The sequence below is a fragment of the Columba livia genome, chromosome Z, assembly GCF_036013475.1.
Source record: "Columba livia isolate bColLiv1 breed racing homer chromosome Z, bColLiv1.pat.W.v2, whole genome shotgun sequence".
Taxonomy (NCBI): domain Eukaryota; kingdom Metazoa; phylum Chordata; class Aves; order Columbiformes; family Columbidae; genus Columba; species Columba livia.
Window position 1 is genome coordinate 52,303,792 of NC_088642.1, and position 24,759 is coordinate 52,328,550.

Genomic DNA, 24,759 nt, shown 5'->3' on the forward strand with positions numbered 1-24,759 from the left:
TATGAAACGTACAACTTTGTAGGCTGCTATGTGTAATAATTTATACACATTCAAGGAGTCTACGCAAAAGCACCTCTGTTAGGTTCCCTCTAATATCTTTATGGTATATGAAATCAAATAACAATGGATGTGAGGAAGACACTGGGAATAAGTAGAAGTATACCTGGAATCCTATAATGGGGGATGTGCTGCTTTCCCCATTCAACGCGGTGACTCCAAGATGTGTATACTACTTTCAGTAATCCATCTTCCTAGCAGGTGTGCATCCAAATTGTAATTCTGGGCATCCTTGATAGTAGTTCTGACATTGCAGTAAAACCTAGGAACTTCAGGCATAGATTAGTTTAATTCTTCATGCAATCTAACGACATTGTCATGTGAGCATCTACCATTTTGATTGGCTTGACTTCAGAATTGTGAACTGAATTAGGTGGATGTTGCTTGCTAAGGTCTGTGATTTCCGAAATCTTCTGCAGAGGCTGTATCTCTCTTATCAAAATACATGAATTTGTGTTTGCTTCTGGTTTCCAGCATTCTGTTTTGGACTTCCGTATTGCTTATATGCTTATATGCTTATATTCCGTATTGCTTATATATGTTCACTTATGTTTTTCACTCGGACTTTTACTTGCATTTGCCCCGATTTCCCCATCTGTCCATATAAGTACTGAGATACTTGAGCCTGGTGCTCTAAGCATGTGTCAAGTAATGCAGAAATAAATAATATTAATGTGTAATGCTGTAAGAAGGTTTCCTTCAATTTTGATACAACCAGGAAAAATGCACTTTCTACCCAACTGAGTGACACCTGTCTATCCTTACAAGGTAAGAAATCTGCCTAAAACCTGATGAAGGAGTGTTAATTCTTGGAATACTCCAGTAATTTCAAAGCGTTTTCTTTTCAAGTATTTGTCTGTAGGAAGATAGGCTGCAATTTAAAACCTGGAATCATTTAAATAGTTTGCCAGTACACCTCTGGACGTTCGATACGGATTTCAGGATTGAAGCTATCCATTTGGTGAGAAATCTTTGTTCAGAGCAACATTCAACATGTTGGACAATCAGATATTGCTAAACTCGGGTATATATCGGGGGTGCTAAATTGTGTTTTGGAATGGTGGTTTTATTATTAATTGTCTGGTTGAGAGACTTAAACCATTTGGTGCTTGGACAAATTGGAATCCTTTAAGTAAATAGTTTAGTCTTGGCATCCTTTCACCCTAACTGCTGCAACTTATCCAGTTAATGTCGGAGGGGTGGATGTTTCATCTCGAAAGCACATTTAGAAGGACAAAATTTGGTTTTATACACACTGTCTCTTACACTAAAAGCACAGACTTTCAAACAGTGTATAGAAGTCCATAATTCATGCCCAGCCACAGGCAGCATTTGCAACTATTTCAGCCTAAACCAGGAAAGCACTGGTTTGGGTTTTTTGGGTTTTTTTGGGGTTTTTTTTGGTTTTTTTTGTTTTTTTTTTTTGAGAAACCTGCATTTCTTAGGGTGCCTTGAATGCAGGTTGGGAGTCTGACTTCCTGGATTGCATTTGGCTATTGCTATGAGAATGTGGTGGCTGAGAGGGAAAATTCACATTTGAACAGGCAGTACAGTCATGGGGATAAAAGCATATTCCTGCATGCATAATATTAATAAAATATTACAATAAAAAAACCCTTAAGCTTCAATCCTACAAATGTTTACTAAGTGCTTAACTCTCAGAGGACTCTTAAGTCTGTACAATTAAGCAGATGTGTAACTGTTTGCAGGATTTGTGCCGCAGGACTTGCTCTGTATCCTACCAAGCTGAATGGAGGTCAGGTTTGGGATATTCACAAGCCTTAAGGTAACACCTGTGCACATTGTTGAGGTGCTGAAGCATTTTTGAGAACAAAAGAAACCCATATGCCAGTGGAAATAATCTTAAAATAGGATGGAACAGCTAGGGGGGTGTGTATGTGTGTATATGTGTATGGAAAGCACACGTGTAACTGCAAGGTTATTTCAGCAGAAGCGATATAAGCTTTTGTAGTGCAACGGGGTGTTGACAGGATTGCTGGAATCATCTTTTGCTCTGAGCACCTTAAGAAAATAATTATTTTCACTGCTTAAACACAGTTTGCCCAGCAGGATGACTGGCTTTGGGTACTTCCCCATTTACTGATAGCAATTCTAACAGCAGTTGAGAGGGATGTGTTGATACTTACCTTTGTCTTATTAAAAGTGGTGAAGTCAAATCACAAAGCCCTGACACATCCCCCAAAGCTAACTACCCAGTGAGGTAAATTCTGGTGAAATAAAAATCTGCCATTTGACAGGAGCAGAACTGGTTTAATGCACCAACGAGGCTCAGAAGCTCCAGGCAAGTCACCTGATTTCTAGTTTGAAAATCAGTAGAGGCATTAATGACTTAGATGTTATAGAACTGGCAGCATTAGAGGCTTTGGCTTTATCTGTACCTGGGCTTATTTGTGTTATCATAGTCCAAATGTATAAAACAGTAAAAAATAATGACTTCTATTAAACTTCCAGAATCTTTTTCCCCAGCAGCAATAGCGATATTTCAGTGATGATGTTCTTACTTTGCTTTGTTTTTTGAAGTCAGAATATTACAAAAATATAAAGCCTTGTATGGACAGCCATTCTGCAAGACAAATTACCTATTAGACACAGATGTTTCAAGATTTATTCGGTAGTTTGTAGAGATTAAACCAATTCCTGTTTTATTCCAAAATGTGCCCACTCAGGAGCAACAATACTCAGTGCTCCTTTTCTGTCCCACCAAATTGATTCCAAATGTATTTTCTTGAATTATTCTTTTGCTACTACACTGTCTCCCCAGAAGATGTTTTAAATTGAATTATTTATTATTTATGGACCCTTATTAAAGCCTATAAAACCTTGCCTGCGTTAAATTTTCATTTTGGTCTGTTGGCCAGCTGGTATTCTGAATGATCATGTCTTTGTGAAAATATACTAGATGATGAGGAAAAGAACGTGGAGTATTTAGTTCTTGGTGAATATATGCACACTTCAGTGTTTTTGTTTCTTTGGCAGGCAAAAAACATCCCATGTCTTCCAGGACATCTGAAATGATAATCAGATAAACTGATGTGAAAGTTGTCAGTGTGCTCTGCTTCCATTTTTCATAATAAGTATAATTAAAACTGTGTGACTGGAATGCTGAGAGGTGACTCAAGTAATTGGCTGGTTAATGTTAAGAGGGTGTAAATTCTCCAGAAAAACCCTGTGCATACCAACTGAAAATGCAACCCATGAAATAAATCCATCTGCCTACATTTGTTTTAACAGTAAAACTGACCTTAGAGCAAGGTATTTCCGAAGGATTTTTAATGACCAGCTGGAGTTAATAGCCTCTGGCTGTTCCTCAGGCTTTAAACTCTGCCCAGCCAGTCATTAATTCCTAGGAAATGCTCTGTTCCTTGATTGTTTCTGCTTAATGACATGACAACCTAGACTGTAAATAGCCGTTAGCAGAGAAAATACTATTATTGTTAAATGCATGTAGTACCTTCCTTCAGAAAAGACTCCAAAAGCCCAGAGTTCTGAAAGAAAAGTCAGCAAAGCTTATTTTTTTGCTGGGAAAATAGCCTATTAGCTGGGAAAATAGCAGGGCTAAGATGATGCATATTCTCAGTATGTCTCTGAGAAATTAGACACCTTTAGGGTTGTCTCATTGCTGGTGTTTCTGGCTATAAGCTCGAGAAGCATCAGCATTACCCTCTTCTGGCCCTGGACAAGAGGATCTGAATTTTGTGGACATTTACCAGTCTTCCGGGGAAACATGTCAAAAGTTTGCAAATGTCTGCCACCAGACTTCCAACACGCAAAAAAAACCCCAAACCAGGCCAGACAAACAAAACTCATATAAGGAGTTTGTGGTTAAGTCTTACTGTATTGGTACAACATCTAAGGCCTTCTCTGAGATGGCTGCATGCTGCAGCGACTTCAGAGGAGAACGTTTTATTACTGAAAATGGTGAGCCAGACAGAAGTCTTGATTTCTGCCAAGAACATCCGCAGAGACATTAGTCACCAGAAGGATGAAGAGGCAGACCCAGTCACTGACACACCAGAGGAATCATCCAGCTGAAAGCCAGATTTTCTGGCTTACTCTGTGCCACTTGGTGTCCTTCAAGGGGGTCATTCAGGCCACCATTTCCCATTCAACCACAAGCATCAGTGAGGTGCTGAGGAATTTACCCCGGACTCCATAAGCTCGTGTGTGACATGTCACTTGCCGCAATACTCTGCCTAACCTTAAGCATGTGTCCAAAGGCTTTGCCAGGCTGACAGCAAAGGCTGAACAGAAGGCTTTGCTAAGCATGCAGCTGCAATCTACAGAAACACAGAATTTCTGGAACCTGAAATGAATTAGTAACAAGTCACTGTCAAAGCTGGCTGGTTGAAAATTGTGGATGAGAGGAGACTGACACTACGGATTTTTAACAGTGCTAAATGTAATATGATTGATAAATGACTTTTGACACGGTAGCTAAGGAATTTTATCGTGTGGATATAAATGAAAATGAGTGATGAGCATATAGCTATTAGAGATTTCACAACCTCAGATCCACGGCTGACAGAAAAGATAGTGTTTTTCTAATAGAGAATATTTCACAGCACTGAACTTTTTAATTATATAATTATTTGTAACTGGCCTGCTTTTCTAGATCTAACACGGTTACAAGCTCTTTGAACAAGTACTAATAGATTTTACTATAATTTTAAACAGAATTTTCCAGTGGTTGCAGACTTTCTTAAAAGAACAGACCTCTTGTGTTTTCTCCCTGCTGTTTCTTAATTAGGCTTTCTTTATTCCATGACAAATGGGTGTCACACCAGTACCCAGTTACTGATCAGTCTTCACATGTCTTCCCCATCAAAGCACTGGCACAATTTGGAGCAGTATTTAATCGCGTTCCATTTTTTATTCCTCTCGGAATAGCCATCACTGAGCAGAGTGAGCCTGGCAAAGTGCGGGTCACCGAGACATCAGCAGCACCACAAGGGCAGCAACAGAGGCACAAGGTCTTGCTGGTGGAGTTTTTACTCCACCTTTGTTACATACAGCCTGAGAAAAATTCCAGACGGGAATCAAGCACCCAGTCTCCTCATCTTTTTGGCCACGTGTTCCCATCAACAGCTTGGCTCTTGCCTCGTGGCATGGAGAAGTGGTTTTGGGAGGTGACAAGTAATGCTGCAGCCCCTACGTAGGTTTTGAATATTGAGGAATTCAGAACCAATCAAGGTAGATGTCTCCTTAACTAATTTAGTTACTTGTTTGCAGCATTTCATATGCTATAATGTACAAATAAATATTGTCATGGATAGAACATTTCACTGCTGTATCTCTGTCGAGGTTTTGATTGCAGGATGACAAAACTGTAGGAGACGTATTGTTAACCCCCTCTCCCCCCACATTCCCCTTCAGCCTGTCCCTCTACCCCCTTCCCACTCAGGACAGGCGATCGTGAGGGAAAGAAGGAAAAAGAGAAGAGAGTGGGAAAAAATAAAAATGTTTTACTAATGCTACTAATAAGAATAGAGAAAATAATACAAAATATACAAAACTGATCTTGAAAATCCCAGCAACTGCAGAGCTGGCACCTGAAGTCCTGGATTGGACTCTGCAGCCAACCGGAGCTGGATTCGGTCTGTCACTAGGCCTCAGTTCGCAGGGATGACTAGCAAGGTCCTCTCCTAATGTCGGCCATAAGCAAAAAGGATGAGATCCTCGTGATCTCCCACTTTTATATGAAGTATCACATGAATGGGATGTTATACTCCGTTGGTCAGTTTCTTGGTCACCTCTTTCTCATTGCCCCTCTCACAAGATGTCCATCCATGCTTATCAATAACTTCATGTTCCATTGCCGTGTTTACCAAAACATGTATCTGGTTCTCCAGGAAAACGCAGCTAATATGAAGGCTTTAGCTGACAGGTAAATTCACTAAAAGAGAAACTTGTTTTTTAACAAAACCAGGACAATCTCATGTTTCCAGTAAATACACTTACTGGGAAACCACTCAGGAGCCTTTTTGCATTCTAAATACTTTCCCAGTGACACTTTAATTTTCCTACTCTGTTACTAAAGCTGGTGATCTTGTAATTTTTTATTTTATTTTTTTTTTTAAATTTTTAATTATGGCCTTACAGTATTTAGTTAGTGAATGGAAAAAGCAAAGGTTAATGACATCCTTGAAATCACAAAGCCAATTAATGAAGACACTGAGCAACCAGTCTTCTTGACTTCTATTGTTTTAATGTCTTTTTTCCTCTACAATAATTATTAGACTTACTTTTTGCATCATGCTGCTCAGTCGTCATCCCTAGAGCAGTTTACAACACCACATCATTTTGCTCCTTTACTAGACGGGGAAAAATTGCCACTTGGAAGAAGGAAATAAAATAACCTTAAGCCACCCAGAACACTCATAGTTCATCCAGTGCACTCTCCACAAAATTCACTGCCCACTAGGTGCGTTTTGAATATTGCTTTACTGCCTATGATATGGTTGTACACAAGGCATGGTGACTTCAAGGAGAGAGAGTAACATTTCCAGATATGATAGAAACGAATACTCAGGTCATTAGCTTTTTGGTGAGGTTAGGCTGAACACGTTTTACATTCAGGCATAGATGGAGCTCATGGGGAAACTGGGTACAGTCTCTTTTATCTTACAGTCAAATACCACCTGTGTCTTGAGTTTTCCCATTTGGTCAATCAGTACAGTCCAATGATGTGAAGTAAAAGCCTATTACTGAGAAAACTTTAGGACTCTCGATATTTAGGGAATCAAGAATACCTAGTATTTCTAAATGTTTAAATTTTAAGACTGGAAATATTAATTATTCTTTGGTTCTTATTTGTATGAGCTGTAGCTTAGGAGCAAACAAATTAGCATAGTGGATCAGGCCACTAGTATAGCAAGCTGGGTTATCTGTCTGCAGCAGTAGCCCATAGATATGTAACTCTGAGCTGTTATTAATGGATGCAGAATTTCTTGCACCAGCTTTATTGCTCACTGCAGTTTCATGCCAGCTTAGGCATCAATAACTAAGAGGCTCCCTCACGCAGTTCTGCCCTCACAGCTGGGCAGGCTGGCACGAGAGAACTGAGGAGCACTTGAAGTATGGACACTACAGAGTTTAATATACAGGGCTCCTTGCACAATTTTTGTATTTGATACTTTGTCCAGATGAGTGAATTTTGGATAAGAGTTTGGATAAGAGGCAAAAAGGTTGCCTGCAGTTATTTTCAGGTCATGACGAGCTCCACGTGGTAGCACTTAGTAGGGAGGGGATTGAGCTTCATATTCCTGTTTGATAACATATTATTTAATGACAAAAACTGTTTTCTAAGATCAAACCTCTAATTACATTATAGCTTCCCCCAGATTTATTTTCTGTCCTTTTAAAAAAACAAACAAACAAACAAACAAAAACCCATAAGTGTAAGGAAATGCATAATCAAATTCTAGGTTTGAGCTAAAGCTCTTGAGCAAGGTTCCAGGGACACCACTGGGAGAAAACAAAGGGTGTGACACTGTGGGTACAAGAGAAACAGAGGGCAGGCATCTATTTCCAAAATAAATAAAATTTTGTACAGAGCAACAAACTCTATGCATTAAACTTGCAATTATTGCATGAACAGTCTTATGAGATTTTTGGCTCTTACTTTCTTAAGAGTGTTTCCTAATACATTTAGATTTATTTTATGTGTGATCTTAATTAATAGCATGGCATTGTGATGCTCAGATTTGGGCTGATGGAACACAATTTGTTTCAAATGTACTTATTTGTGAATTACAGATATATGTTCTCAACATTATCTTAATACAAGATCTGTCTTTGCTATTTTATGCAGCATCATGTACTTGCATATACATCTTTCATTTATAGAGATATCTGAAACAATGCCTTCAAACCAGGCTTTATATGGCCTGTACAAAGCTGTACCCTTTTGAACTGTATGCATTATGTGCATGTAAATGATTATCAGCTGTGAATCAGATTCACCATATTATATTATAGACTATTTAAAGGTGATCCAATGTAAATATTCAGTTAATGCAGCAAGGAAATTGAGGAAACAAAGGAACACTGTTTTAATGAGAGAATGATAGAAAACAAATTGATATTTTATCTGAGATGTCACGAGGAAGGGACTAAATCTGAAGATAGACAAGGTTAAAGAAAGGTTAATACCAATAAAGGAAGAAGGATTGCTAAAACAACTGAGAGGAGATTTATGAAAGGGTGCATTCCACAGATTTGCAACTATGAGTATTGCAGGCAAAGGGGTGTGGATGACAAACTGTTTAAAGAAGCAGTGAAGGCACTGCAATATTGGAGTTACATTTCCTTTGGGAGGTCAAAGAAGCACCATATTGTAGTGTCCAATAAACTAAACGAAGAAAGGAGAAATATGGGGGGTTTGGTTAATGTATAGAGGATGTGGGGGCAAAGTTGGCAATTCACGAATTGCAGTTTCTGTTTTCTGCCATGGGCTGTATTGTTTCAGTCTTATTTTGATTAACACTATAATGACTGTGATTGTACAGACTTGCTATATACTATCGTGGTAGCAGCTTTAGTACTCAGTGGAGATCTTTTCCATTTTGAAGGGAATTTCTATTTAGAGACTTTTGTTTTGTTTTGGGTGTGTTTTTTTGTGTTTGTTGTGGGGGGTTTTGGTTTTTGTTTTTGTCGGGGCAGGGGTCTGCAACACTGAAAAAATAAGTAATTTGCCAAGGCATGAAGGCCGCACTAGCAGGCTGGTCTGCCTTACTGTGAACACAGGATCATATACAATGTTCAGCAAATGCTGAAAAATGCAGACCATAGATTTAGCAAACTAGTAGGCTAAAGATGCCTGCGTGAGATTTGGTTAAAACCAAACAGAGGTATCTTCTCAGTGTTTCTTCATCCAGTCTTCTTCTCCTGTGTTCTATGTCATTTTAGTATTTTACTATTAGTTAGCACCATGGAAGTCAACACTAGGGATACTACGGTTAATAGGTGGAAATTCATGCATTGAGTAAACATTGGTAATTTCTTCATTTTTCTACTGAGGTACAGAATTTATGTTTATGCTTTGGATTTGTTTTGCTTTGATGGAGACACATATTTTGGAAGGCTTAGAGATGAAAAGGCAAGTCTCATGTTTCAAACACAACTATACCAGTTTGGCAACTGCGCTTTTAATAAAAGCATTTCATCCAGATGATAAAAGGCATTTTTAAGAGAAATTATCCACTTATACGCCTATATTTTCTCCTTGCATTCTTCCACTTATCGTTTTCACTGTGGACAGTGACTCTTTTGCTGCACTGCCAGTATAGTGGGATGTTACAAGGCAACATTCTGCTTCTACCTCAGTTTACGATTTCTATCATTCCACGAAAACTTGAGGCAAACTATTTCTGTGTGGGAATTTGGCTTTTTGTTTAATTTCAAAATTTCTGTATTTAAAAGAAATCCAACTGTTTTACTAGCAACATTTTACAGTGTTTGAAATTTCAGTTTCAAGTAGTGAAATATTTTTAAACTGTGAGGAAAAATTATTTTACTGACATTTAATTTCTTAATTTTAAAATCTCACTTGTTATAATCAAGTTTGCAAAGGTAAAAAACTAGACCTTCAGTGTGTGATGTCATTGAGTTCATTGATGTACTTTAAATTATGATGGTAACTTCATTTCCTAAGATTTAATGCTTCATAACTTGACACAAGTTTGCGTAATGATGTAAGTTATGAAAGAATATAAGGTTTTGTAGCTGCATTCTCATTCTCAACAGGCAGTTTCCCTCACCTCCAAACCTCTGTAAATCGGTTCAAGTGTGATTTTTATCACATTTTGTTGATTTCTTATTTTGGCTCCTGCTTGCTGCCAGTAAAATCAGCATTTCCCTCATTATTATCTTAAATTTTGCTAAAATTTCTCAGGTTCTAGAATGTGCAAACACCTCTTCTAGTGAAGGAGAATATTTTATAGAAAGTAAGAAGGAATAGGATCACACACATGAAACTGAAATTCTCACTTAAGTATTTCGTACTGTTAACAGCTATCAGTAACAGGTCAAGGCAAAGTCATTAACTTTCCATTCTATAGCAAGTACTTTATGCTCCTTCCATATATGCCATGGAAACTTTTCAAGGTATCAACAGAGAATACCACAGAAATGAGTAAGTTCTCTGCTGCTGTGCCCTGTGCTTAGTTCTTGCTCTCCGGTATCCATCAAGTGTTCAACCATCACACAACAGCAGCAGGACATCAGGGAATATTTTATATCTTTGCTGTCTTAGTGTCTTGAGAATTATCAACTTCACTCTTTGTTTTTTCTTTTTCTGCAGCATCTGGTGAGAGTGCAGATAGGTACACAGAAAGGAATTATTTCCAGGATTATTTTCCTCAAGGAACCTTTTAAACTATAGACAGAAATATAATCAATCACCAAATTAAATACTTCAGCTTCTCTAATAATGCACATATTGGAAAGATACACGATACGACAAATTATGAAAATCTTGCTGTGTCAAGATTAGCTAATCAATTGACATATGTTATAATTTCCAAATTTTATCCTTGTGAACATATATTTTATACAAGACTGAGAAGTACCAAGGGCACAGCTTTAATAGATAGTAAAACTCATAAAATCTGGTTTAAGGAGCATTAAATACCATTGGCCTATTCAGGACAAATTTTTTAGAATGCTGCAGAGGTTCCTCAGCTAAAGGCTTGATAGTTTTTGCATTAAGAAGAAACCAAACTTATTCACCTATCACTAGGGACACAGAAGACAGCAAATGGTCCTGCCCTTCTTAGGAACAAGTAAATTTCCCCAGGATGTCAAATTAAAATGAACAACAAGCAAATCAGCAATCAAAAGGACAGGAAAAACTATTCCAGTGTCAGAATAAAGACTGCATGACCCATAGTGCTCACAAACACCATCAACCAGATTTGCAGAGCCTCGTGCCTCCAAGAAGCAAGTCCACTTCTCCTTACTAAAGACGGTTCTTTATTTCATAGAACAGCACAGAAAACATAAGCAATGCTGAAGCACTGAATGGGAGATATGAGAGAGAACAAACACCTGGAAGTCAAGGGTGTCAGTAGCTATTACCCTAACAGTTGCTGAAAATACAGTATTTTAGTGGGGAAATTTTCAAAGATATAATCGCCAGCTAGAAATGACACATCTGCCTATTCAGAAATCCCCCAGTGTGGGTAGCAAACAGCAGTAAACTGAAATGTATTGGTGACGTACTGTGGCATACCGTCTTTGGAGAAACAGGAAACCTCTCCAATATCACTGATTGTCTGCTTGACACTCTAATACTTGGGCAGTTCCAATTCCATCCATAAAGGACAGCAATATGTATGCAGCAGCTACATTAGCTTCTTCTTGTCTTGTAGCAACCACTTTCAACTACCTACAGATCTATATGAAGGTACACATAATGTTCATTCCAGCTAAAGGGTCTGAGGGCATTTTGCTTGGTACTGTGCATTTGTTTATTTAAGCACAATCTCTTGTGTTGCTTAAAGCAGTATGTGCTCTTTAGACAATCACTATAATGTGCACAAAATATATTACATATGTGGTGGTCATGTGCACTGATAAATTATATTTACCATGCACCTTTGTATGCCTCACCTGCAGTTCGTCCCATCAATCTATCTCCCCCAGTATTTACTCTAACATTCCAAACCTCTGAGCAGCTTCACACAGCTGGGACTTTTTTTTTTCCCCCCCCCAAAACCTGCCAAAGATATATTTCCTTCTTTTCCCCCAAGAGGGGATTTTTTCCTACCAAATTAATACTGGCCAAAAGACAAAACGGTGATTTGCTGCCCCGAATCAAAGTGTAATATCTGCTGCACCTCACCAAAGCGCAAAGCATAACAAGGGGCTTCTACAACATACTTTGGGGAAGCGGAGGTTGCTCAGCCTCTGAGGGAGCAGCCAGCAAGTTTCAACTATTTGGAAGATCCTTTCTTAAATATTCAGGTTTTGAAGTAATGGCATTCTTATCTATTTCTGATGAGTTTTAGAAGTTTCAAATTTTTTTGGAAGTTTCAAAAATTTACTACTAGTAATTTTGCTGTTTGAGACTGGGCAGCTGGATTAGCTCTATATGCAATAGAACCTGCTACAAAGATCAAGACTACAAAATATAGTCCCAATAGCATTTTTTTACACTCAAATGTTCTGCATTTATTAAATGTCTGAGAGTGGCAAACTGCATGCAGAACGTCTGAAGTAACATAAGGTTTGTATTGGCATTCACTTGATTTGTACTACCCAATTAATTACTCGTATCATTGCCACTTATTTTGTGACTGTTTAAAACAAGGGTCATTTGAAGGTAACACTACCAAGTGTTCTTTCTACCCGTTAGAGTTCATGCATATTAACTATTTGTTTTCATCTTTGCTATTATATTTATTCCTATTTTTATATATGTGTATACTATACCTGATACCACAACGTTCTTAAATGCAAAGAAGAAAATTAGCTCTGAGGATGGAACAAACATCAAGCTGATTAATGAAGACGGCTTTTTGCTACTCTGTGACTGCGGAATAGAAATAGACATTGGACAACGATGGAATATGTTCAGCCAGAAACATGAAAAATGATGTTATCAAACTTCTTCCAGTCAAGACTCTTCCACTGTACTAGAAGAGTTCTGTGCTTCAGCAATGTAATAATTAATAATGTTGCCAACTAGAGAAGTGTTAAAGAAAGGATGGTAGAAAACAAAAATTCTCCCATGTTTTCATCTGACAAGAAAGAGGAGTAGAATGATTAAAGACTTGTGTGAGTTATGAACTGGACTCACAGTGAAAACAAGGGCATTACACCCAAAGCTCCAAGTGGTGCTCTGCAGATGTGCTGGATGTGTGGGAAACATCTCACCAGTTTGTCTTGGTGGGTTGCCTGATGAGCAGTTGCTGCTTCCCAAGAAAGTACTTTGAAACGTCCACAGACGAGCCTCTAATGCATCAAGTGCTGCTGATTTGATGGGATGAAATGAAAAAAAGTGGTGTAAGTATTCACACATGGGGATTTCACTATTTGGGTAGGTTGAATTTGCCTATGTACCAAAGGGGATTTTGTCTCATTTTACAGACAACTGAAAGCAGTGGTGGCCAGAAAAGACTGGACTGGGTAAACTGGAAAGAGGAAAACCAGCAACTTCAGCTTTAGCAGCAGTGCTAGTTCTATGGTTATGCAGAATACAAATCTGGAACACAAATCTAATACAAACTAGCCTGTTAATTCAGCCTAATGATGTCAGTGGTATTTAATTTAAAATCCATCTGAAAAGATACATTCCAACCTAGGTTCAAGATAGCAAGCATTTTCCCTTAGTGACTTTATTCTTTCAAATAATTGGTTTTGTTTTTCTTTAGGTAGGATCATGAGTGCTTCACTATCCACAGTTTCAAGGAGAAAGAACAGAGTAGTGTACGCAGGAACAAGAAGATGCTAGGAAAGGAAGAAACTCTAAGTGCTGACAGCTTCTCAAAAAGGTGGAAATAGTGGACCCATTTCCCACCAGTTCTTCATTGCCAAGTAGTGAATGTGGGGGGGTGGAAAAACTACCAGGGTAAACAGGAGGAGTAGGTGAGCAAAAGAGTAAGAATGACAGGACGGTGGATGAAGTATAAGTGTGTCAGTGGGCTACGGAGTGATGAGCAGACTGGCACCAAGCAGTCAGAATGTGTAGGGTTGGTATTTGCAGCAGGATTTCCTAGAGGACCAGCATAACTCAACAGTGATTAAGTGATAGGAGTACACCTCTCGGTAGTACTGATGGTTTTTAACAAATTGAGGGCTAGTACGGTGTGCCATGTGTGTATTGCTCATTTTTAGTACCGGTACAAATTTCATTTCGAGAAATTAGTTATATTTTCAAGCCCTAAGTTTATTCAAAGCAAAGTTTATTATCTACCACGTGTACTCCCACTGTTTGCATTTTTTTTTCCACACAGGTGAAAAGGCCTGTTGATGTCGAGAAAACTTCAAACAAGCAAATGTTTAACAAGTTTTGCACTTAGTCTTACCAAAAGAGTAAAAAACCGAAGGATTTATTCATTCATGGTGAGTCATGGGCAACTACCTTCACCTGGCCACGGCCACCAAACTGTCCGTGGCAGACTCACCACAACACTCACAGGGGACGTAACAACCCTGTCATGTTTATTTCCCTGTGGAGTTGTTACCTCCGTTGTACAAGAGGATCAAAACTGGCTTTGACTATCTCGCTCTGTTTCACCTGGCACAACCTGGGGTACGCAGGTGTAAGGAACATTTAACGAAGAACTCTTGCTTTTACTTAACTGAGGATCTGGTGACTGACACTAGCACGGAGGAATGACTGAGAGACATTGGACTGTGAATCATTAATGTAATGCATGGTCTTTTACCGGAATATACACTGATAGCTGTATACATACTGATATTTACAAGCTAATTTAGAAGGACGGGTAGCCAAAGTACCAGGAATACATATCTTAGATTGATAAGGGGAAGGGTAGTGTAAGCATCGGGGTAGTCCGTAAACCCTGAAGTACCAACCAATGGGGAACAGCGGAGGGAAATTGCGGCTGGGACTTTGGGGGGATATAAGCACGGGATTTTTGCCCTATTACGTGTGCCTGTCTTTAGGTAGAACACCCGGTGTTGCAATATCGTTACTAGAAAAAATCGCTTTGCTGAGAGATCCTGCATCAGCCTGTTATATTTGCAAAATAATTGTTTCCTACACAGGTGACACGAGAATCTTGGTTCCCAGTCACCAGGAGCCCTTAGAGGTCACCGGCCGCGAAGACGCACAGACCTTTTGTGCCCAACCCAGCTCACACTGGCCACCCCCGTTTGAAGCCGGAAGCGTGTGGGGACTGACTGGGGAAGAGCGGACAGAACGGAGCGGAGGAGAATGAGGGCGGAAGAGAAGAACGGGCGGCGCGGAGCCCTGCGCAAAACGGCCCCGCCCCGCCCAGCTCCCGCGCAGGCGCACGGCGCACGCAGGGGCAGAGCGCGCGAAAATTCCAAACCGGCGGAGCGAGCCGGGCGGCGGGGTAAGGCGCTGGGGAGGGGGCGGAGCCGAGGCCGGGAGCCGGTTCAGCGGTGGGGGGTGAGGGGTCTGTGCGCGGTTCCTCCCACCCCTCCGCTCAGAGCCGGGAGCTCCGGGCCGGCCGCCAACTCCGCGGCGGCGGGGGCTCTTTCTGCTCGCTGAAAGGGGAGCGGCGTTCCCCGCCAGACCCGCACCCGCCGGGCTCGTCTCGGTGGCCGCGGACGCCCCGTCGAGGCGGAGCGGAGGGGGCGCGGGCAAGATGATCCGCGCATGCGTGGCTGCGCCGGAGCGGGCCGGGGGGCTGTGCGGAGGGCAGGGAGGGCTCACTGCCCTGCGCCGCGGGAGCTGGCGGCGGGGAGCCGGCCAGGGGGCAACCTGCGTCGGCACCAAAGGTTCCGGTCTGCCGGAGGAACGCGGCTGTGGCGCGGAGGCCGGTGCTGCGCTCTGTTGTACATCCCGTGCGCTGCGCACCGAGCGTCCCCACCCGGGGCGGCCCCCGGACGCCTCCCCCGCTGCTGCTGCCGCGATTGTGAGGCCCTGGTTCGGTGCGCCCGCAGGGGAAATGGGTTTGTGCTACGCTTCTCCAAAAAGCGTTCAGCTTTTTAGTGAGAATGCCAGTTAGGCTGTGGGCTGTCAGAGATCATGGAACTATAGAACCATAGCATATTTCGAGTTGGAAGGGACCCGTAAGGATCATCGAGTTCAGATCCCTACTCTCCTAAAGGGGCCTAACTTCTTAGAGCATAGCAAAAAAACGTTGTCAAATCTTTTAGGCGCAGTCTTTCAGTGAAATTTTGACAAAGGACTTCAGAATAGTTAGTTCCACTGAAAACAGGTTGGTTTTCTTGGGGGGTGAGGTTTTGAATACATTGATAGACAGGAGGGAAATTTAACCTAGCTGTTTTCTGCTGAATAGGACTAAAGGTAAGATTTTGAAGAAATGCGTGTTTCTGGAGATGAAGGGAGAGGGGGAGACAAACACCTGAACTATTACGTTCCTTGGAAATATTAATAAAATAAAGTAATCCCTGTTTTGTTTCTAAAAAGGAGACACCTGTCTGGAAAGGATAATGTGCTTAGAATGCTGCAGAAAGGATACTAAATGTACTGAGTAACTCCCCTAACTACTGCAAAAGATTGATTTCAGGTATCTCCGTCACCAGGTTTTTTATTGTTTGCACATGGAGGTACCTCCGTATTCTGGGAGCGGTGTTTTGAACAACCCAGTCTTAGTTTTCTTTTTTCTCCTTCCACACAGTGAAGGCTCTGGGGAAGAAGGTGGGATCTTCTATACCTATGTTGCTTCTGCACCTTCTAGGCTGCTAACTTCGTAGCTTCATAGTAGAAATTGGTCTTGATACACTGGTGAAGCACTGGAATGGCTTGTGGTAGTATGTGGGGCTGCATGCATGTTCGGTTAACAGCTATCACTTGGTCAGTATCTAGTGCTGAAAACATCTTGAAAAGAGAGAGACTTCCCTACCTGTGCTGTCTGCATCTTGCTATTCCCCTTTGTTGTAGGAACTTTGGAAACCAAGCAATAAAGTGTTACTTTGTGATTCATGTACGTGATAAGTGTAACTAGAATAGATACCTGCCTAAATAGTTTACAGAGAGATGGAATAAAAGGTTTATGGCTTTGTTTCTGATTTAGCAGTACACCAACTTTTGTACTGTGCAATCTGACACTCACAGACATCTGGTCTGGTTGAGGAACTCTAGTACAGTACAGTATGCTTTTACAGAATACTGTCAGATAGTGTAGCTGGCCTTTTATTCAAATGAAAGATTAAAGAAGACTAATGCCTCGTAAGTGTTGGGAGAAGTTTGAAAACAGCAGGATCTTGAGAATTTGGAATTTTTTTCAATATGTAATTAAAAGTATGTGAATCTTGCTTCCCCTCTCCCTCCCTCCATCCCCAGTGCAAATTCTATGAACCTTTTTTGTAAAGGCAAAGCTTTCTTGTCTGCGGCCATTAAACCGAGAAACATTAAATTTATTTTCTGAGTTACATGGCTTATTTGCTTTGTTATTTGGTTTCATGTCCAGCTTCCCTTCTTTGCTCATTTCAAAAATTGTGTCATCACAATTCATCATCATATGATATCTGAAACAGAGGTTGAGATTTTTATCAGAGTATATTGTGAGCTACTGACAAGTCTATGAAAATCTTCTGTCTGTGGAGGTTTGGTGCTGCTGGAAAGCCCTCTGGTTCATCATTTTTCCTCCCTGTTGGGGTCTCCCTGTGGATGTTTGTTCACGACTGCCATCTCTTGGGTAGAAGTTGCCCTGCCGAAGGCTTATGGTGCTTGTTCTCCTGTGGTTGGTTTGCAATGACAATATAAACGCTGCTGAAATTGCCCCTCAGTAGAAACTTGTCTTTAGAGAACATGGCAGTGGGGAAGCATGAGTAGGGAGCAGAACCGGAAGGTTATCTTTTCACTTACAGGCATTTCTGTGGTTTTTATCTTGGTGTCTTTGGAAAATGAGATCTTTGTGATTCCACGTCTTTATGTCTTTGGCCACTAAGAACTGAACATGTTAACCAATTTTAACTAAGTTTGGAAGCAGGATGGGGGTTAGAAAACAATTATATTCCAATACATTTTGAGACAGACTGTTGTTCCACGTTATGTTTGGCAGTAGTTCTCCATCTAGTCAGTGCATGCACAGTGGCCAGCTGGGTGGTATGTGTGTTAAATTAACCACAGGATGCCATGGGTGAAAGTGTCAGAAGGGACACCAGTGGAGATGAGGTTTTAACAGTGATGTTATGGAGAGCTAAAGCAACAAAGGAAAGTACTAGACACAGTTCTGTTAATGAAGCAGCCTTGTGCATTCGGTGTACTTTTAAACCATAATTCCTTTTATTTCTTTTTCCCCAAGCCATATGTTGCAGTATACTGACCTAGAACTGTGAAAGTGCTGATGTTTACAAAGATATCTTTCAAAAGATGGGTGAAGCCTCTTGTGAAGGGTGGGTGAAATAATTTTTACTTGAAGCAATAATTCAGAAAATGTAGAGAGTCCTTTAATATGTATGGAATAATTTTTCACTTTTATAGGAAGATACATATATTGCATGAGATTAATCACAAATAAAAATCTTCAGTCTTTGATTTATCAGATTTTAAAATTTTTATTAGTACATTGTATTTTCTGCCAGCCTGATCCAAAAATGAACATATATATGCCGGGTTCTAAAGATCTCATGTATAAACAGTAGAACAGCTCTCAAAAATCAATTAGAATCTTGAATTAAACAACTTTCACTAAGAAGGGTATTCCCACACTAGATTTTCTGGTTAATATTATCATAAAGCACTGTCATTATTATCAAGGTTGCTAGAGTTCTGACAATGGTAATGCTGACGAAAAATCTGTTTTCCTTCACGTAGCCTTGGAATTAAAAACACTTTTGTGTCTTGAAGATTGGTGGCACATCCCACCAACTTCCGAGACCACGGTAAGAACAGATAGTTAGCCTACTTTGTAAGTTATAGAAATGTAGAATATGTTAAATATTTTCTCCTTGGTGAGGACAAATAACTTTGTGGGTATTGCAAAAGTATTTAAAAATTAGTAAGACTTAGTTATGCAGTTCACTGTAGAAATGATACTGATTTTAGATGGCTGTGACAAGTGGTGTGTGATGATTTGGGGTTGAACACTGTATCCCTAATACAAAATACTTTTTATTAGTGTTATATCAATCATAAACTAATTAAACAAATTATTAATAAGTCATAAAGAGAAATCTATATTAATTTAACAAAATTAAAATCTTCTGCATTTGGGAGTTTTAGTTACAACTCCTTTAACATCATTTCAAGAGTGCTTTTACTCAAACTGTGTAATAGTAAAGGATGGACTCATGTCAGATGATATTTGCCAGAGGTTTCTGATATTGATCTTTTTAACTGTTAATCTTGAATATGGTTGCAGAGTTCTGGCACAGAAATTCTGCACTCATTTTTAACTTTTAATAGAAATTCTATAGGTAAGCAATGCCATGAGTTATATTTTGTAAACTTACCAGTTGTGAATTATACTGATACTATTTATTGGACACAATCTAAAGACAGATGGCTTACTCAAATGTAATCTGCACAGCATCAGTTAGTTATGGTAATAATGGTGAAATAAAGTCTAGGAGGCTACTGCAGCACACGATACTTCATAACTCTTTGAGAGCAGTAAGTTATTTTTGCTTGCAAATGTAGCAAATCTGATGTTATCAAACATGCATTTTTAGTTTGATTTAAAAAAACGGGGAAAAAAGTAGACTGTACTCTTAAACTTTAAAATCAGATCAGCACAAATCAGGCTCCTGTAGAGGTGAAGCAGAACAGGCCTTGGAAACTGAAATGATTTCTTTAGTGTTGTGTGTGAGGTGTGTCAGAAGTGAGAGTCGAACTCTTAGGCTTCTGACTCCTTGAGCCAAACTGCAAAGCTGTCCTTCCTCCCTACTAGTAGATTCACTAGACATGTTTATTTTATAAATCTTGATTAACTATGTGACAGTATTGAAATACTCCAAACAGTGACTGTAATAAAGTATCGTAATATACAACTAAATTGACATATACGAGTGTTCAAGGAGTAGAAGCCAAGAGACATATCACTAGCTAATATTTTTTCCCTATGTTGTACATTGGAAGTTTTCATCTATCATCAACTGACCCAAATTCATAGGGAACTCCCCACAGAATACCATAATTATATAGCTTTAATTTCACATAAAGGGTGATGTTGCTAAATTCTGAGGTTTTCATGAACAGATGTGACAAAAATCTTACTGGCAGGTAACAGGATCCACTATTAGCAGATTGAAAAGTACACACATGTAGAATATGCAAGAGTAACTGAGAATTCCCCAGATCAATGCTTCATTGCTTTGAATGTCACTACTCTGTCTGCAGTCTGAATGCCCACATAGCTGATTGTTGCTGCAATATGATTTTGACTGAGTGAATCACTGAAAGTCTTTGCTCTAAATGTGTCTGAGGAAACTTACATCTTCTTGTTTGTGAAGAATGAATAGCCTGATTCAGTGCCTGTGAATAGCATGAAACCTTGTCAATAGACTCCAGGGACAAGTGTCTGTGGAACTCTGTTAAAATAATGTACAACAAAGAGGTGCAGATGTTGATGTGGATGTCATTAAGTTATTTTTAATCTTCTGAAGAATACCCTTTTCTTTTTCTGTCAGGTGTACTTAGTCCCATAAATACATCTATATTCAGAAGGTTTTATTCTGTGGCTATTTTTGGGTGTGACTGGTCAGGGAGAGAGGGCAGAAAAGTATGAGACTCTTAGGTAAGGTTTTTTTAATGGCAAAGAAGAATGCATTCTTGTATTTGCAAACTTCCTTTCATTTTATGTGGACTATGTGAACGCTTTTCACAGAATTTCAGTAGCCTCGACTGTGTTAGAATAAATATGTGTGATTTTTACTTACACTTATGCTGTCACTAGAGTTCATATGAAAGTAAGTTTCTGTGATAAAAACTGGAAAGATGTTTTTCCATGATTGTTGTGTGTTCATTTTCTTTTTAGTGGAATATGGCCCGTTACTGTTGCACAAACTGTTGTGTCATGTTTGAGGAGCTTAGGTGGAATAACGTATTATCTTTGAGGAAATTGGTGAGAAGCAGTGTCGTCTAATGGGCTACAACATATGAGATTTGTGTCTTTTATCTCTTTCTGTCATTTGTTTCCTCACTGACTTTGAATTAATTTTCTCTTTCCTTACACTTATGTAGGAAAGCTTTAAATCTGTGGAGCTGAAGAGTTTCAGTGCAAGGTATACGCTTCATTACTGTAGTAAATATTAGAAGTTCTTAGAAAAAACAGTTCTAGAGATTTTTGGAGAAAAGGAATTTACTTAGTGTAAGCAAGACCACTCTATACACTGTATGAATGACTCTGGATATCAAAACCATAGGCAGTATTTCAACTGTTGTTCAAGTACTTGTGATGGAGTTTGGACCATGTGTCTTCTTATATCTCTGTAAGTCAGGTAAAGCTTGAATTTAGCAGAGTTGTATGGCTTACTAAATAAACATAATTATTGCTAATATAAAGAGGCATAAATATTGCTAATATGAAGCCTTTTAGTGTGAACTTACAGTTTAATTGAAGAAAGGCTAGTCATTTTTCTCTGTGTCTAAATAGATTATGTCCCTGTTGTCATCTCCCTCCCCCTGCCTCCTTTTAGGTTTAGTATGTACAGGTAGAAGTGAATGCTGTTCCTTGGTATACTAATAATAAGGAATATGGTTTTCTTTTACATTACAGGTCAAACATGACTGCTCTGAAGAGACAACTAGTGTTCTAACTTGGTGTGTACAAGCTAGTGTATGTTCTACTTATGCTTGGAAACTAGGGAGTTACTGCATATGTGTTAATTGCAGGACTTAAAGTGAAACATCTAAAAAGCAAAAAAAAAAAAGAAGGTTTCGGTGTATATGCAACCCCCGCTCACTGGTAGCTCCAAGTATGTTAACTCTGGAAAGGGAGGAATGCTGTTTATTTAATGGTGTAACTTTGGATTCATCTCTAGGTTTTTTTTCAGAGGAACTGAATTTTAAGGAAATATTTCATTGTATTCCACTCAAGCAGTATACAAACACAAGTTAATGAGAGAGGAGGTTTGTTGATGGGGAAGCTTAGATGATTGGTTTTGTTTATGAAGAGAACGGAATGAACAGAATATTTTGGGATGGCACCCACCTCTCTAGGAAGCCTGTTCCAGTGTTCGACCACCCTCTATGTATGGAAATGCTTCCTCATGTCCAGTGTAACCCACCCCAGCACAGCTTTGAACCCTTCCCACACATCCTATCACTGGATCCCATGCAGAAGAGCTCAACATCTCCCTCTCCACGTCTCCTCCTCAGGAAGCTGTGGAGAGCAATGAGTGTCCTTCAGCTGCCTTTTCTCCAAACTAGACAAGCACAGAGCCCTCAGCGCTCCTCACAGTTCATGCCTATCAGCCCTTCCACCAGCTTTGTTCCCCTCCTTAAGGACCTTCACATCCTTTTAAAATTGTGTGGCGCTGAACTGCACACAGCTCTCAATGTGAGGCTGCACCAATGCGGAAAACACCAGGATAATCACCTGTTTTGACAGGCCGGTTACACTGTGTTTGATGACCCTCCAGGCTGCCAGGGCACACACTGGCTGGTACTGAGCTGCTGCCGACCAGCACCCCCGGATCAGTTTTTTTCTCAAGAAGTGTTGCTCTGTAGAGAAGAGGTTGAAGAAAGCCTTTTAGGCATATGAAGTTACAGTAAAAACATCTAATAGTGGATTTAAGCTGCAGGAGACAGTAATAGCCAGGTGAGAAAGTCTGACTGAGAAAGTGCAAGTTGGTACAGAAATTACTCTGTGTCTAGCTAATTATGATTTGTTTACTTCTTTGCTTTGGCTTACATGAAGCTATATGGATAGAGCATAAAATTTGCTGGAAGAGGGTAATGAAAACTTAACAGTAGGAGTTTGCATCAGATAGCTCACAAAATACTGAGGGATGTGTTAGCTGGCAGATTTGCTATAGGAAAAGGGGTACAAACAATAAATTACATCCAACAAGAATTTGCCATTATTGCTGATAGGTCTAACATCTCTGATACAGTGACTTGGTGAGCTCTTATGTGGATAAACTTCCCGGTGTTTTGAAGGCATCATGTGAAATTCAGGCTCCATTGAGACTAACAAAAATCTTGCTGCTGATGCAAACAGAATCAGAATTTCATTCTTTTGTCTTACTGAGGAAGGATATTGAAAGGTGATGAGATGTGCTTCACCTTTTGATTTCTAGAAGATGATGAAGGTGTGTACTTGTTTGTGCTTCCATTTACCATGCACAGTATGTTGTTTCTATATTTTGTCATATATTGTTGCTACCTTTCTGCGGTAGGTCACTGTGGTAGTGATGAGAGGTAAGCACTTCAGATATGGAAGAACAAGCAAGGAGTGAAAGGGTAAGCTAGAAGCCCCCTCTTTCTATAAGTCTGGCTTGTGTTTCGGAAGGCCATGTTGGTCTGCTTAACATCAGCGTGCACTGGTCAAGTCTGGGATTTGCTTTATTGCCTTGAAACAAATTTCCATTTTGTACAAGCATCTGATGCCCTGCTTTATGTGGGCATTGCTGTGTTCTGACCTAACTAGTTCTGACATTGAAATTCTTTTAAATTAGGACATTGTATGGAGCCTTCTGCTAGAGGTAAAAAGGTACTTTACCTCATTGTCTGTTTTATCATCTTAAATTTAGCTTTAAAAAAAAAAAAAGCTTGTGGTGGTGGAGCCGTAATAGGTTGGTGTATTTCCTGCATAATGACGTCCAGTGGCTTCTGATCAGACTTTGTATTCAGTTTGTGCCTAAAAACATACTAATCCATTCCGTAGGCTGGTGATGACATCTTTTCTGTATGGAAGTGATAATTAGTTGCCTTGTTGTCCTGTTAAGATTCGTTATGGAAAGTTAACAAATAACATCTACAAAAATTACTGATATTGCTCCTAAATGTCTTTCTCATCTTCTACTATTTCCTTGGATAAAATATAAGAATTAGATGGATATGCTGAGATATTATTTCTGCCTTTCCCATTAAAGAAAGTTTTATTCTTAGCCTCTTGAAATGAGGTCAGGAGGAAGATCTGCTGCAAGATCTGCCTGCCATTGGAACCAGAAAGTTTTCAAATCAATTTTTGTGTGAAGTGGTTGGTATTATCAGGGAAGCTCATAAATAATTTTTTGTTCATGAAGCTTATAGCCTGATGAACGAGAAGGAGGAGGCTCTTTTATAGTCAGATAGTCCTGTTGTGGAGAGGAGATGTAATGTTTTCAGTGTTTCAGAAGGGGAGATCTTGTATGTAACTCAGCACTGCATGCTTCCTCAGGGCTTTGAGTCTTCTTCAGTCCTGCAGGGCAACAGAACACAACTGGAAACATAATTTGGCTGTTTGCAGTGTTACTGAGATTAAGCCTCTGCTACAGGTTTAATACTTACGCTGTCCACAGAAGTAGCCTTGGTAGTGGCCACAGTCCCTTAAAGATCAAAACTTGTCCCTTTTTCCAGTGAGACCTGATGATGTAATTCAGAATGCAGATCTGGCAACTGTTAAAATAGTAACTATGAGAGAAAACACAGGAAACAAATAGAGGAGCAAAAGAGAGGAGTTAATTATTTTCCCTAGGAGAATTATTAGTCTAAATGTTGAATGATAATGCCAGCCATCAGCTTGATAGCTATTCAGTTTACCACATTTTGCATGTTGCTTAGCTGGTGCTTGTTCCTTTCTTTTGAGAAAACTCTGTTCTTCAGTGTTAGTTTCAAAGGATGATGTATTTGCATGCCATTTGTTTCAGTTCAGAAAGTCTTCATATAAACAGGCACTTTTCTGTAATAGTGGTTTGTTCTTGCTGCAAAGTATCTATGGATGTAGGCACACAGAGGAATAAGCAAACTTGCTCTTATCCCAAAAGTTATTAAATAAAAAGCAACACTAATCAACACTGTACGTAAGAGCACTGTTCAGAATCAAGATGGAAATTGTTATCTAGATTATTCTTGACTGCTGGACTGCCAGTGAGTGTCGATTAGACTTAATACCAACCTGTAAACCAGCCTGT

General features: G+C 39.7%; 1 protein-coding gene across 3 annotated transcripts in view; it reads left to right on the plus strand.

The window, feature by feature from the left end:
- The window catches only part of FANCC (FA complementation group C), a 102,543-nt gene that overhangs the window by 8,057 nt on the left and 69,727 nt on the right, over positions 1-24,759 (plus strand). Inside the window, exons 1-3 of one of the 3 annotated variants that reach the window (XM_065045829.1) lie at positions 13,219-13,571; positions 14,034-14,142; positions 14,812-15,122. The exons of 1 other annotated variant lie outside the window; for it this stretch is intronic. The gene's annotated coding sequence lies outside the window, so the exon portion shown is untranslated. Of the gene's footprint in view, positions 1-13,218; positions 14,143-14,811; positions 15,123-24,759 lie in introns of those variants that run through there. One more of the 3 variants, XM_065045828.1, reaches the window with a different exon arrangement.